Here is a 12,337-nt window from a genome sequence, read left to right as displayed (position 1 = left end):
GAGGGAAAGGAACACAGCAGTGCTGCAGTGCCATGGAGCCCACCCTCCAAAGCAGCCACTTTCTCTGGGGAACGGTCATCGAGTTCAGTCGCAATTTCAGGAGATTTTCAGGCTCCACCTGGAGTTTGGTAACCCTAGTCAGGAGGACTCACAGGACTCACATGGATCTAGATTATAAGGGCCTTGGGGGCAGGATGACTATTTTAGCTTCTGTTACTCTGTGCACAGAGAGCGCTGCTGTATAAATGATGGTGACTAAAGATCAGGGCTTTTTTTTCTGGGAAAACAGGTGGTGGAACTCAGCGGGTTGCCCTAGGAGAAAATGGTCACATGGGTGGTGGCCCCACCCCCTGATCTCCAGACAGAGGGGAGTTTAGATTGGCCCTCTGCGCCGCTGAGCGGCGCAGAGGGCAATCTCAACTCCCCTCTGTCTGGAGATCAGGGGGCGGGGCCACCACCCATGTGACCCTTTTCAAGAGGTTCCGGAACTCCGTTCCACCACATTCCCCCTGAAAAAAAGCCCTGCTAAAGATGAACACCTGGCTTGGGCAAGGGTGGATTTCCAAGAACAAATCCCAAACGCGAGCGCCAGCCCTCTGCCTTCCTGCTTCAAATAATTGCCAGTAACCTTGGATCAAAGTTTCCCCCCAGTTGTCATGAAACAGGATACATTTTATTCGAAGAGCTTTTGAGGTTGCTGAGAAAAAAAACACAGCAGCTCATAATATACAGCCTTGTCTTTTAAATCCAGGTGGATCGGTTCCTCGAGCGACCTTCACTGGGGCGGTGTGGTGTGGGGAATGCAGGTTTAGAAAAAATTCTATTTTTGAATGGCTGGGCTGTCATACTCAGCATCTATACATCTGGTAACATGTACAGGGCAGTGCAGGTGTGCGGTTAGCATATACCAGGGTAGTATAGTGGTCAAAGCATGGTTAACAGGGAGCTTATCTATGGATCTTGGGAGGCATTCAGAAATGGGGTGGGGATGTCAAATATTTAGGATTTGTGATAGTCCCTTCTCCTCAAGCACAATAGTGTCCGACAACAGGCACGAGTTAGTTTGTACTGCACACCCAACCCTGAGGATAAAATGCCAGACCCTCAATTTTCTCCTGCAAGCTCTTTAAAAAAGTGACACCCAGCAAGTAGGGATCAAACCCAACATGAAGAAATTGGCTGTTGGTAGGGTTGTGTCAGGCTATGGAGGACAGGCTATGGCAGATAGATCCCTGTACCATTGCTGCAAGAATCCAGGCTCTTGGTTAAATGGTTTTATTCAGAAATCAAATCATTTCCACAGATATGTCCATAGGGTTACTCGGAAGCAAGGTAAGCTACTAAGAAGTAAGGATCAATTTGACAGGAATAACAATACAAGGGAAAATCATTCTACTTAAAGACAATCACTCCTCTCCCCCCCCTCTCACCAGCAATTATACTTTTGGCGGGAATCATTCTTGAGAACTAGCATGTTTCGATTATCAAGTTCAGACAGTGAGAAAGCAGGAGATCAAAGTTGAGACAGAGTATTCATGGGAGTGAGCAGAGTGTACAAGGTCAGATGCTCTGAGAGCTCCTTTGGTAAGGTATTTGCAGCTGCTGTGAAAGTGTGAAAGCAAAGCAGTTACGGCATGGCAATATGGCATCAAGTTATGGCATGAAAGTGTGAAAGCAAAGCATGGTAATATGGCATCGAGTTATGGCATGAAAGTGTGAAAGCAAAGCATGGTAATATGGCATCAAGTTATGGCATGAAAGTGTGAAAGCAAAGCATGGTAATATGGCATCAAGTTATGGCATGAAAGTGTGAAAGCAAAGCATGGTAATATGGCATCAAGTTATGGCATGAAACACTGGTTCAGTAATACAGGTCAGCATCAAATAATGGCATGGATGGGCAGACATGACAGGTTGCCAAACTCAGGGTAGGGTCTGGAGATCTGGAATGACAACTGATCTCAAAGCAACAGAAATCCGTTCCCTGGAGAAAACGTCTCCTTTGGAGCATGCTGTCTCTGGCAGCATACCCCACTGAGACGCCTGCCCTCCCCAAACCCTGCCCTCCTCAGGTTCCATCCCCACATCTCCAGGAATTCCCTAACATGGAGTTGGCAACTGTAGCTACTGGCCATCAAGCACAAGAGTCTCACTGAACGCGTGCCTGAGATTAAATGCATATACCATAAATATACCTTTGTAAATAAAGGTGCCTTGTCAGGAGTGCTGTTCTTATGTCCAAACTATGTATTTGTGAACGGAGATGAAAGTAATTGCTTTAACTAACCCTGTGTCTCTTGAGAGGCTTGCCTTGAAGCGCTAGATAGGAGGTCCATTCTGACACTACTGGTTCGAATCCCACTCCTGCCATGAGCTCAGTAGGTGGCCTTGGGTAAGCCACTCCTCTCGGCCCCAGTTCCCTGGCTGTATTATGGGGATAAGAATAACACTAATTTGTTCACCGCTCTGGGTGAGGCACTAATCTGTCTAGAAGAGCAGTATATAAGCACATTATTATTATTATTATTATTCAAATTATCTGAAACACGATGTATTGTTGAAGGCTTTCACGGCCGGAGAACGATGGTTGTTGTGGGTTTTCCGGGCTGTATAGCCGTGGTCTTGGCATTGTAGTTCCTGACGTTTCGCCAGCAGCTGTGGCTGGCATCTTCGGAGGTGTAGCACCAAAAGACAGAGATCTCTCAGTGTCTCAGCCCGGAAAACCCACAACAACTATCTGAAACACAATCAGCAATAAGCAGAGGTGACATGTTATTATTGATTGGCCTTGCTAAGCTGATACAAGTTTATTGTTGTTGTTATTACAGTACTTTGTTCCAGGCCATACTGTCCTGCTTCCCGCTTGCTTGTAGCTTGGGAAACATTTGAGGCTAATATTTCAGAAGAACCATTGGGTTAGAGTGTTGAGTATGGTTAGAGAGACCCAACTGCAAGTCCCTGCTTGCTATGAATGTTACTAGAGCATCCTTGGGGCAGGAATTCACTCTTAGCCTAACCTGCCTCACAGGGTTGCTGTGAGAATAAAACGGGGGCTCCTCCATCTTGCCTCTGTTTCGAAACTCTCTTCCCGAGCACTCTGAGGTGTCGCTGGTTTTATTAATTAGCAATCCAACTCCCTGGCTGTCTGTCTTCAGTTGTAATTAATGATGTCATTGGCAGTAATAATGGAGCATTCCCGGTCTCCTTGGTTTCAATCCACGCAACTGGTCGATTAGAATTACTCGAGGAAGCTCATTGTGTGCCTAAAGGGCAACAAACAGAACACTCATAAATGCTTCTGAAAATAGGCAACGTACGTCATGTTTACTACTGGTCCGAAATCCGTTTTCTTTTGGAATAAAGTCTTTTGGTGCGCTTTGATGAAGCCTGTGCATTTATCATATCAGTGGAAAGTTCTTTGTAGAGTTTATATTGATTTAAAAAAAATACATCCCTGCAGACTAGCTACTAGTAGTGTCTTCCTGTAGTCTGTTGATCTTCTCTGCTGTTATGGTAATACTGCTATAAAGATGTGTTCCCTCCTTTTTCCGGAAGCATTTGCAAAGAATTTACAGCCAGAAGCTAAGAATTTAATGCATGACAAAATGTGGAAAAAGCAGTGCAAATTTTGCCTTAAATCTGTGGGGAAAGATGTTTTAGATGAAAGAGAAAGACTTAGCTAAGAAGCCAAAGCAGAAAACATCTACGTGGGTCTTGTGAGAGCATTAAACTTTGGAAACACATCAGCATGGATCAGTACCTCACTTAAATTTGAATGCGCACTTCCTTGCAGTAGAAAAGAGCAAGAGTCCAGTAACACCTATAAGACAAAATTTGTGGTAGGGTACGAGCTTTTGTGAGCCACAGCTCACTTCTTCAAATACCTGAAGTGAGATACCTGATCTGAAGAAGTGAGCTGTGACTCATGAAAGCTCATAGCTTACCACAAATTTTGTGAGTCTGGTAGGTGCTACAGAACTCTTGCTCTTTTCTAGAGCTACAGACAAACCAAGACGGCGATCTATCTTGATCCACTTCCTTGCAACATTTGCAGAATTCTAGGATGCCAATTTATTGTATGTGGCCACAGGCCTTCACAATCTAAAACCATTCATTAAAAAACAGAACAAAAAAATACAAGAATACAGATATATTTACATAGATATAAATAAAATTACTATAAAATGCATTTTACCTAAAATGTAAACATTAAACAACATTAAAACCAAACGGTTTCTAATCTCTGTCAGGTGTTTACTCTCCTGGCTACCACATTTGCCCTTATTTTCCTAGCAGCCAGGGCATAGAGGGCCATCCTATTCGAAATAAAAGGGTCTGTATCTGAAAGAATAAAATTTAATTTGTCAAAGTCAGACAGAAGACGGAGACCAGATAAAATATTTGCGAGAAATTTTCCCCTTGATTCCTGGTATAAGGGACAATTTAAAACACAGTGTGGTAAGTCCTCAATTGAGGTTCCACAGATACATATCAGCTGATCGATGGGGTTTTTTTGGAATCACCCGAGTAGCATCTCAGTTGGCATAGACTGGAAGCATAATGATGTAAATGCTACCCTAAGCTTATAGACTGTGATATCAGTCAGATAACATGCTCTAATGTGGTCTTTGATGGTTTTATACCAGGGGTGGCCAACCTGTGGCTCGGGAGCCACATGTGGCTCTTCTAGACATATTGTGTGGCTCCTGGAAGTCTCCAAGTATCGCCGTGGCCATACATTTGATTTTATTTTAGTTTTTCTCCCTTTTCCTTTTTTCTTTCCATGTCTTTCCCTCCCTTTTCCTTTTTTCCTTCCTTCCTTCTTTCTTTCCACGTCTTTCATATTTTCAATAAAAATGTTGGGGTTGCCAGGTCTGACTCAGAAAATACCTGGGGATTTCAGGGGTGAAGCCTAGCAAGGATATGACATCACTTTTGTGTTGTCACTTCTACGTCAAAGGTCAAGTGATGGCTCTTCCCAAGCGCCACCCCTTCTGATGATGTCACTTCCAGTATACTGCAGCAAAACTCCACCCCTTTTTCTGATGTCACTTTCAAGACACTGCCCCAAACCCGCCTCTTCATCTGAAGTCACTTCAGTGCATCATGTCTTGCAGCTCTCAAACATCTGACATTTATTCTATGTAGCTCTTATATTAAGCAAGTTTGGCCAGCCCTGTTTTATACCATGGGGCAAATTTTGTTTTACTGATTAAAAAATTGTCAATTAGGGCATCTTCTTTGTATACCCATTGCTTCCCAAAGGTTGGAGTAATTCGTCTGGGATGGTATATCGAGATGCAATGCCATTAAGGAAGGCCGACCGGGTTTTATCCTTGCTTTGCTGCTGGTGATAGCTCAAATAACTCAAATTACTGAAGGAACCAGGGTTTGTTAGGTGGTATTTTTTCTGCAATTTGAGAATCGCTAAATGGGCACATGCTCTGATCGAAGAGAGACCGAGTTCTGCCCGTAGCAAGGCAGCTGGTGTCCCTTTTGGCAGGGCTAGAACACGTCTCATGAAAATTTTTTGAATTATTTCCAAAGTGTTGGGTCCTTCCACCCCCAGATCTCAATTCCATACAGTAAATGAGTAATGACTTTAGAAACAAAAAGCTTTATTGCCGGTGCTATTAAGAAACCACCCTTAGAGTAGTAGAATCTCATTATTGCTCCTATGGTCTTGAGCGCTGAGGCTTTTATAAGCTTTATATGGGCATCCCATTTCAGGGTCTCACTAAAAGTTAGACCTAGATACTTGTAGGTCCTACACTGTTCACTTGGGGTGTCTTGTATACTCCAATGATATTTTTGCAGAATTGCTGTCTCTTATTGTAGTATTCTCAGAGTTTAAACATGAACTGGGATTCAATCTGCTCTTAATATTCGGGGATGTCTCCAATTCTAGGCATTAGTTGCATCTTTATTTCTCCTAGTTAGAGTGCCAGATGAGACCTGGGTTTAAATTCCCTTCTGCTATGAAGCTTCTTAGATGCTGTTTCCTAGTCTGGACTACCTTGCAGGGCTGTTTGGGGAATGAAGTGCAGGAGGAGAGAAGGACATATACGGCTCTGAACCCCCTTTATGCTGGGCTGCCCTGCTCTGGAATTTACAACTGGTCCAGAACACAGCGGTAAGTCTTTCGACCAGTCCAGGACTCCATTCAGGTCACATGTGATACCTGTTGTGGGCCAGCTGCACTAGCTCTCAGTGGAGTTCCGGTCGGATCAGGTTCACGGTTTTGGTTCTGACCTTTAAATCCCTTAGCGGACTGGGACAGCATACCTATGGGACTGCCTCTCACCCTATATTCTCTGGAGAGCACGCCGCAAAGCAGGAAAACATCTACTGGTGGTCCCTGACCCCAAGGAGGTTCGTCTTGCCCTGACCAGGGCCTGGGCTTTTTTGGCCCTGGCCTCAACTTGGTGGAACTCTCTGTCTGAGACTACCCAGGCCCAGCGAGATTTATTATCATTTTGCCAGGCCTACAAGATGGAGATGTTTCGCCAGGCCTTTGGTGGTTGAGGCGAGCAGGCCTTCTCCCCGTAGGCTTGCCAGCCTCCAGGTGATAGCTGGAGATCTCCCAGAATTACAACTGATCTCCAGGCAACAGAGACCTGTTGCCCTGGGGAAAATGGCTGCTCTGAAGGGTGAACTCTATGGCATTATACCCCACTGAGGCTCCTCCCCTCCCCAAATCCTGCCCTCTCCAGGCTCCACCCCCCAAATCTCCAGGAATTTCCCAACCTGGACCTGGCAACCCTACCTCCCCAGCCTCCCACGGGGAGGGAGGGGAGTACCCCCTCCCGGTTTCTGTTTTTATTTGTTGTTTACCATCGGCCACCATGGGCCCAAATAATTACACGCAGGATTGTGCAATATGCACTGCTGAGGGTCAGTTGTGCAATTTCAAGCGCTCTTTTAATGCTACCAGTTTTAATTGTCCATTTTGGCCATTTTCACACTGCTTACCAGCCATGGAACATTGCGCCAAGCTCCCAGAACAACAGAGTCTTCCTAGTGCGATTTTGCACCAGGAAGACGCTGTTGTTCCGGGCGCTTGGCATGATGTTCTGTGGCCGGTAAGCAGTGTGAAAACGGCCATTGTCTATATTGTATATTGTATGTGTTTTATCTGGATGTAATCCTCTCTGAGCCTGCTTGCGAGGAGAGCAGATGACAAATCGAAACAACAACAACTCTACCTACCTTCCTCTTTGGAGCATGGAAGGAAGTCCCAGTCTGTTCTGTTTCCTGTGAATATTTTATTGCTGCTTATCCTTACATCCATGCATACTGTATAAAAAGAGTTGGTATATTTGGATATTATTTGAACCTGCAATCTGAAGGACTGTTTTCTGAGGGCCAAATTAGATGAGAAACTGGGACAATAGATCTCATTGGGTGATAGAGGGGATCTTGATTAACATGGAGGCTGTATAGTGGAAAGGAGAGCGTTTGATCCCTTTCTCCTCTGCCATTTTCTTGACTTCAGTGCTTCCGAGAGGTTATATATTTTGTTTCTTTCTCCATTCTATATCAGCACTGAGGGGCTTCTTGAAGTCAGGAAAGTGGTATGTTTTGGAATGATATATTGGACCACATAAAAGAAATAACAGGCTGCAGAATCCCTCTTGACCCGAAGATTTCCTTTTTGAATCAATGGAACAATAATGATATCCCACAAATTAGAAGAGAATTAATCAGTAACCTCTTAGTTGTAGCTAAGAATTTGATAGCTTTAAATTGGAAATCAAAGAAGGTTCCTTCAACAGACAAATGGCTTGAGAAAGTATGCGATTATTACATACAAGAAAAAATATATGATAAAATATATCAAAATGAACATTATCCAAAAGAAACTGACTTTATAGCAAAATGGTTACCATTCATTGATTTCATATCTGTTACAAATCAACAACCCCCTAAACATTTACTCTTTATCGTACAAGACTGAAAAAGTGGTTACTAAAATTGCACTTAAGCTTTAGTTTTCTCTGTACTAGCAAACTGGATTACTGATCATTATCTCTCTACTTTCTTTCTGTACAAAACTATGTTTAAAAACAAGTTTATATTTATATATATAACATGTATATAGTTAACTATTTACTTGCAGTTATTTTTCAACTTTGTATATTGAGTTTGAAACATTAATAAACATTTATTTTTTTTTAAAAAAAAGGAAATTGGTATGTGCTTTGCACAGAGCACCCTTGACCTCCGTGATCGAATTTCCCCAAATTGGCTCATAACTTGTTTTTTTTTCCATTGAGGGCTTTAAATTGGAAAAACAGTTGTGGATGAGTAGGTAATCATTGTAACTGCATTGGATTGTGAAATGTTCCCCTCCCCAGCGTCATTTTTTTTTCTAATGTAGCTTGTGACACACAAGGTCATGAAGACAAACATCACAAGTGGGTGGAAAGTGCAAACTTGGGAGGGGAAGAGAGGGAGAGATAAGAGCCCACAAAACATGTTCACGACATAATGCATAGAACAGGCTCTGCCTGTCTTCCACCTACCTGCTACCTATCTACCGGACACGGTTGCTTTTAATAAAGTGCCACGTGATCCCCTCCCCTTAAGAAGGGGTGGCTAATGAATAACTTCTCTTCTGCCTTCCAGGACTTATAATAATAATATTAGGTTTATATACCATCCTTCAGGACAACTTAATGCCACACTCAGAGTAGCTTACAAAGTGTGTTATTATTATCCTCGCAACAATCACCCTGTGAGGTGGGTGGGGCTGAGAGAGCTCCGAGAAGCTGTGACTGACCCAAGGTCACCCAGCTGGCTTCAAGCGGAGGAGTGGGGAATCAAACCCAGTTATCTAGATTAGAGTCCTGCTGCTCTTAACCACTACACCAAACTGGCTCTTATAATGTTGTACACTCCAGTAGCAGGAAGTTCCAGGGGTTGCACCTTCCCAGTTTGGTTTCCTTTGGATGAAAGAGTTCAATTGTTTGGTACTTTTGTAATATTTTCTTTATTTACAAATCTGTGAGCAAAGCAGAAATAATATCTAAACTTCCCTCCGCTTGTTTTAAAAGCGAAGAGTGTGTCTGCTGTTTTGGTTAAAGACATGCTCAGAAATCATGCTACAGGACATTATCGATGGTTCCTGTGGCAGCTCATGTACAGGCTATGGCACATGACACAGCACTTTAGGGTTCATGCACAGATTGTTTATATGTATGTACATTAGGCCAAGATGCATCCCTTTTTTACTGAAGGATTTAACTTAAAGTCAAAACGTACACTAGAAGATTCATACTTGGATCTTCCCAGGTTGTCTAGAAGATAAGTGTCAAGCTTATGGGACCTCTTAGTTCAACTAGGGACGTTCGTGGGGGGAACGGGCTCAATTCTGCATGGTTTCATCTAGCAAAACCACTCCCCACCAATGCCTTGAAATGAAATAAAATACAATCAAAAGACATGGTGCTTTATACTACTCCCTACAAATAAGCTGGGGAAGATTCGGGCCCACTTAACAATCTTGCAGCCTCACCATTGAAAAAGGAGGACTGTGGACGGCCCTATCAAGAGAAACAACGATTTTTCATGAAACCTGTAGCTTCATCTTTCAATCTTTGTTCTCAGCAGAAACAAAACTCACGTGTGTCCATATGCTGACATCTATCCTTCCCCCCATTTCTACTCTCCCTCCAGCTCTCTGGTCTTGACATTGAATGCAGGGTAGGGGGCTTTCTCTTCATTTTAGGTGTGATACTCTATAAACATTCCGTATATGTTGGTAGTACTGTATGGGAAAACTCCACGTCTCAACACTAGGTGGTAGCAACAGGAACATATATTAGAGCAACCCAAGTATTCAACAAAGGTAGCTATGGGGGTGTGAGAGTTTATTGGTTTAGCATATAGGTAATGCATACAAAAAGATATACAGGATTTCAAGCAGGGCCGGCGCCACCATTGAGGCGGTGAGGCGGGCGCTGGAGGGGGCACCAGAGGGGGTGCTGGGGGCGGAGGCACATGCCATGGAGCTGGCGTGCCTGGCCCGTGGCTGCTACAACCAGCCAGCCCCGTGCTGCTGCTGCTGCCGCCACACGCCCCCAGCCGGGCGCAGCAGCTGCGGGCCAGGAACAGTTGGCAGCTGGGGCAGCGTGCGGAGCGTGGGCAGCCTCCACATGCCACCCCAGCTACCCGCTGACCAATGGGCCTGGCTTTTGCTGTGTGATGATGTCATCACGTGATGATGTCATCACGCAGTCCGGGGGCGGGTGTGTGCACTGTGTGCGCGCGCACATGGGGATTGCCACGGGTGCCAGAAACCCTGGCGCCGGCAGTGATTTCAAGCATGGTTCTCTCTCTCTCTCTCTCTCTCTCTCTGTGGGGGGGGGATTCTAGCTGTGTACTGAGGGATGCTGCTATCTGAGAGCCCATGTGGTATAGTGGTGAGAATGTTAGATTAGGATCTGGGAGACACAGGTTTGAATCCCCTTGCTAGAGTTGCAAGGTCCCCCCAGCAACTGGTGGGAGAGAGGGTGGCAGTGGGTTCTCCACCTTGTGTGTGTGTGCACGTTGCAGCACCTGCTGCTGACATCACTTGGAATTGGATGGTCTAGCTGTTTGGCTTCTACAAACTAACAGGGCAAACTCCTTTGAAGCCAACTGATACACACACTAAAAGGAGATGTTTACATATACTAGCAAAGGAATGTTTTGATTGCTCCCTCCCCCTCCCCCCCTAATTGCCTCTTCCCTCTCCTGCTCTTCTGTGTTTGACCAGTCTCTGTATCAGGCATCTGACAAAGAGAACTTGATTCTCGAAAGCTTATGCTACAATAAAATTGGTTAGTCTTAAAGGTGCTACTGGACTCTTTTTGATCACTTCCAATGTAACCCAGAAGCGACGTGGTCGCATCGGGGCTGATTCCAAAAGAATCTGCCCCAATGCAACACCATTGCTTCCAGATTGCACCAGAAGATGCATCATCATCAGCCAGGGACATGGGCGTGTTTGCTTCCGTTTCCCTGGCCTACCTCCTGGCCTCCGTCAGCGGCATGCAATCTCCAGGCAGCCAGCCTCTTCCTGCTGATCACCAGTGATCAATGATCAGAGGCTACACAATCACTGAGAGATTGCCCGCTGTTGGCAGGAACCTGGCAAAGCTACCACCGTCTGCCCTGAAAGCTTGCCGGGTGACCGCGGGCCCGTCACACACACTCAGCCTAACAGAGCTTTTGTGGGGATAAAATGGAGGAGAGGAGAATGGTGTAAACCACTTTGAGTCCCTACTGGAGAGAAAGGCGGGGGTGTTAATGAAGGAAATACATTTAAAAAGTAAATACATCTTTCCTTTTCCTGACATCAGGAATGGACTGGACATTTGACCTACAAGGAAAGCGCCTTGTGGGTTGCTTCTCTAGAGGGCCGTGTGCAGCCAGGAACAAGCAGGTCCATGCCCCAGCCATTCCACCGGGATGGGTTGTTTTCAAGAAGAAAGTGGATAACGGGAAACATGCCAGTGTCCACGGATGCCACAGTGGGGATCATTGGGCTAGAGCGGCGCGGAGGGCAATCTAAACTCCCCTCTGTCTGGAGATCAGGGGGCGGGGCCACCGGCCACGTGACCATTTTCAAGAGGTGCCGGAACTCCGTTCCACTGCGTTCCAGCTGAAAAAAAGCCCTGACTACAATGGTATATTGATACAGCAATATGCTAGTGCTGATTTTTAAAAAGGGAGGAAATGGCTGTTGTGGGGATAGGGCAGGGGTCCATTTCCCTGGTGGGGGCGGGGGATCCCATGCTCCCAGCCTCTGCCCTCTACCACTACTCTCCTGGCCGGCGGGGGTGGGTGGGGGGGGTGGGGAAGGAGCAGGGAGCCCCACAGCGCACTCCCACACGCTGCGGGGCGCTTCCTTGTTGCTTTAATTTTTAAAAGGTTTTATTTATTAGTGCAAAACAACAACAACAACAACAACAAAATACATTATGAGTTCTTGGGTTTCAAAACTCACTTTGTGACTTGCTGGTATGATCATTGAACACCCGTCTCATTTATCGACAAATTAACAAGCTGATGATTGCTATCACGGAGATCCTATTAAAGTAAAAATACAGAAAATAGCTGCATCTTCTTCGATCACTTTGTAAATCCCAAGAAGGGAGAAAAAAACCATCCAGGCTACACCTTAATCTTCAGCCTCTAATTCATGACTCCAGCATTGGTCAACAAAGCAGGCCCAGTGCCAGGTTTTCTGGCGCCTGAGGCTGGGGGCAGCTTCAGCGCTGTTGCTGCCCCCACGCACACATGCACAAAGCACATGCGCACACCGGGACTGCGTGATGATGTCACGCAGCAG

Source organism: Eublepharis macularius, chromosome 13, assembly GCF_028583425.1.
Source record: "Eublepharis macularius isolate TG4126 chromosome 13, MPM_Emac_v1.0, whole genome shotgun sequence".
NCBI classification, from domain to species: Eukaryota; Metazoa; Chordata; class Lepidosauria; order Squamata; family Eublepharidae; genus Eublepharis; species Eublepharis macularius.
This window is presented reverse-complemented; position numbering follows the sequence as displayed.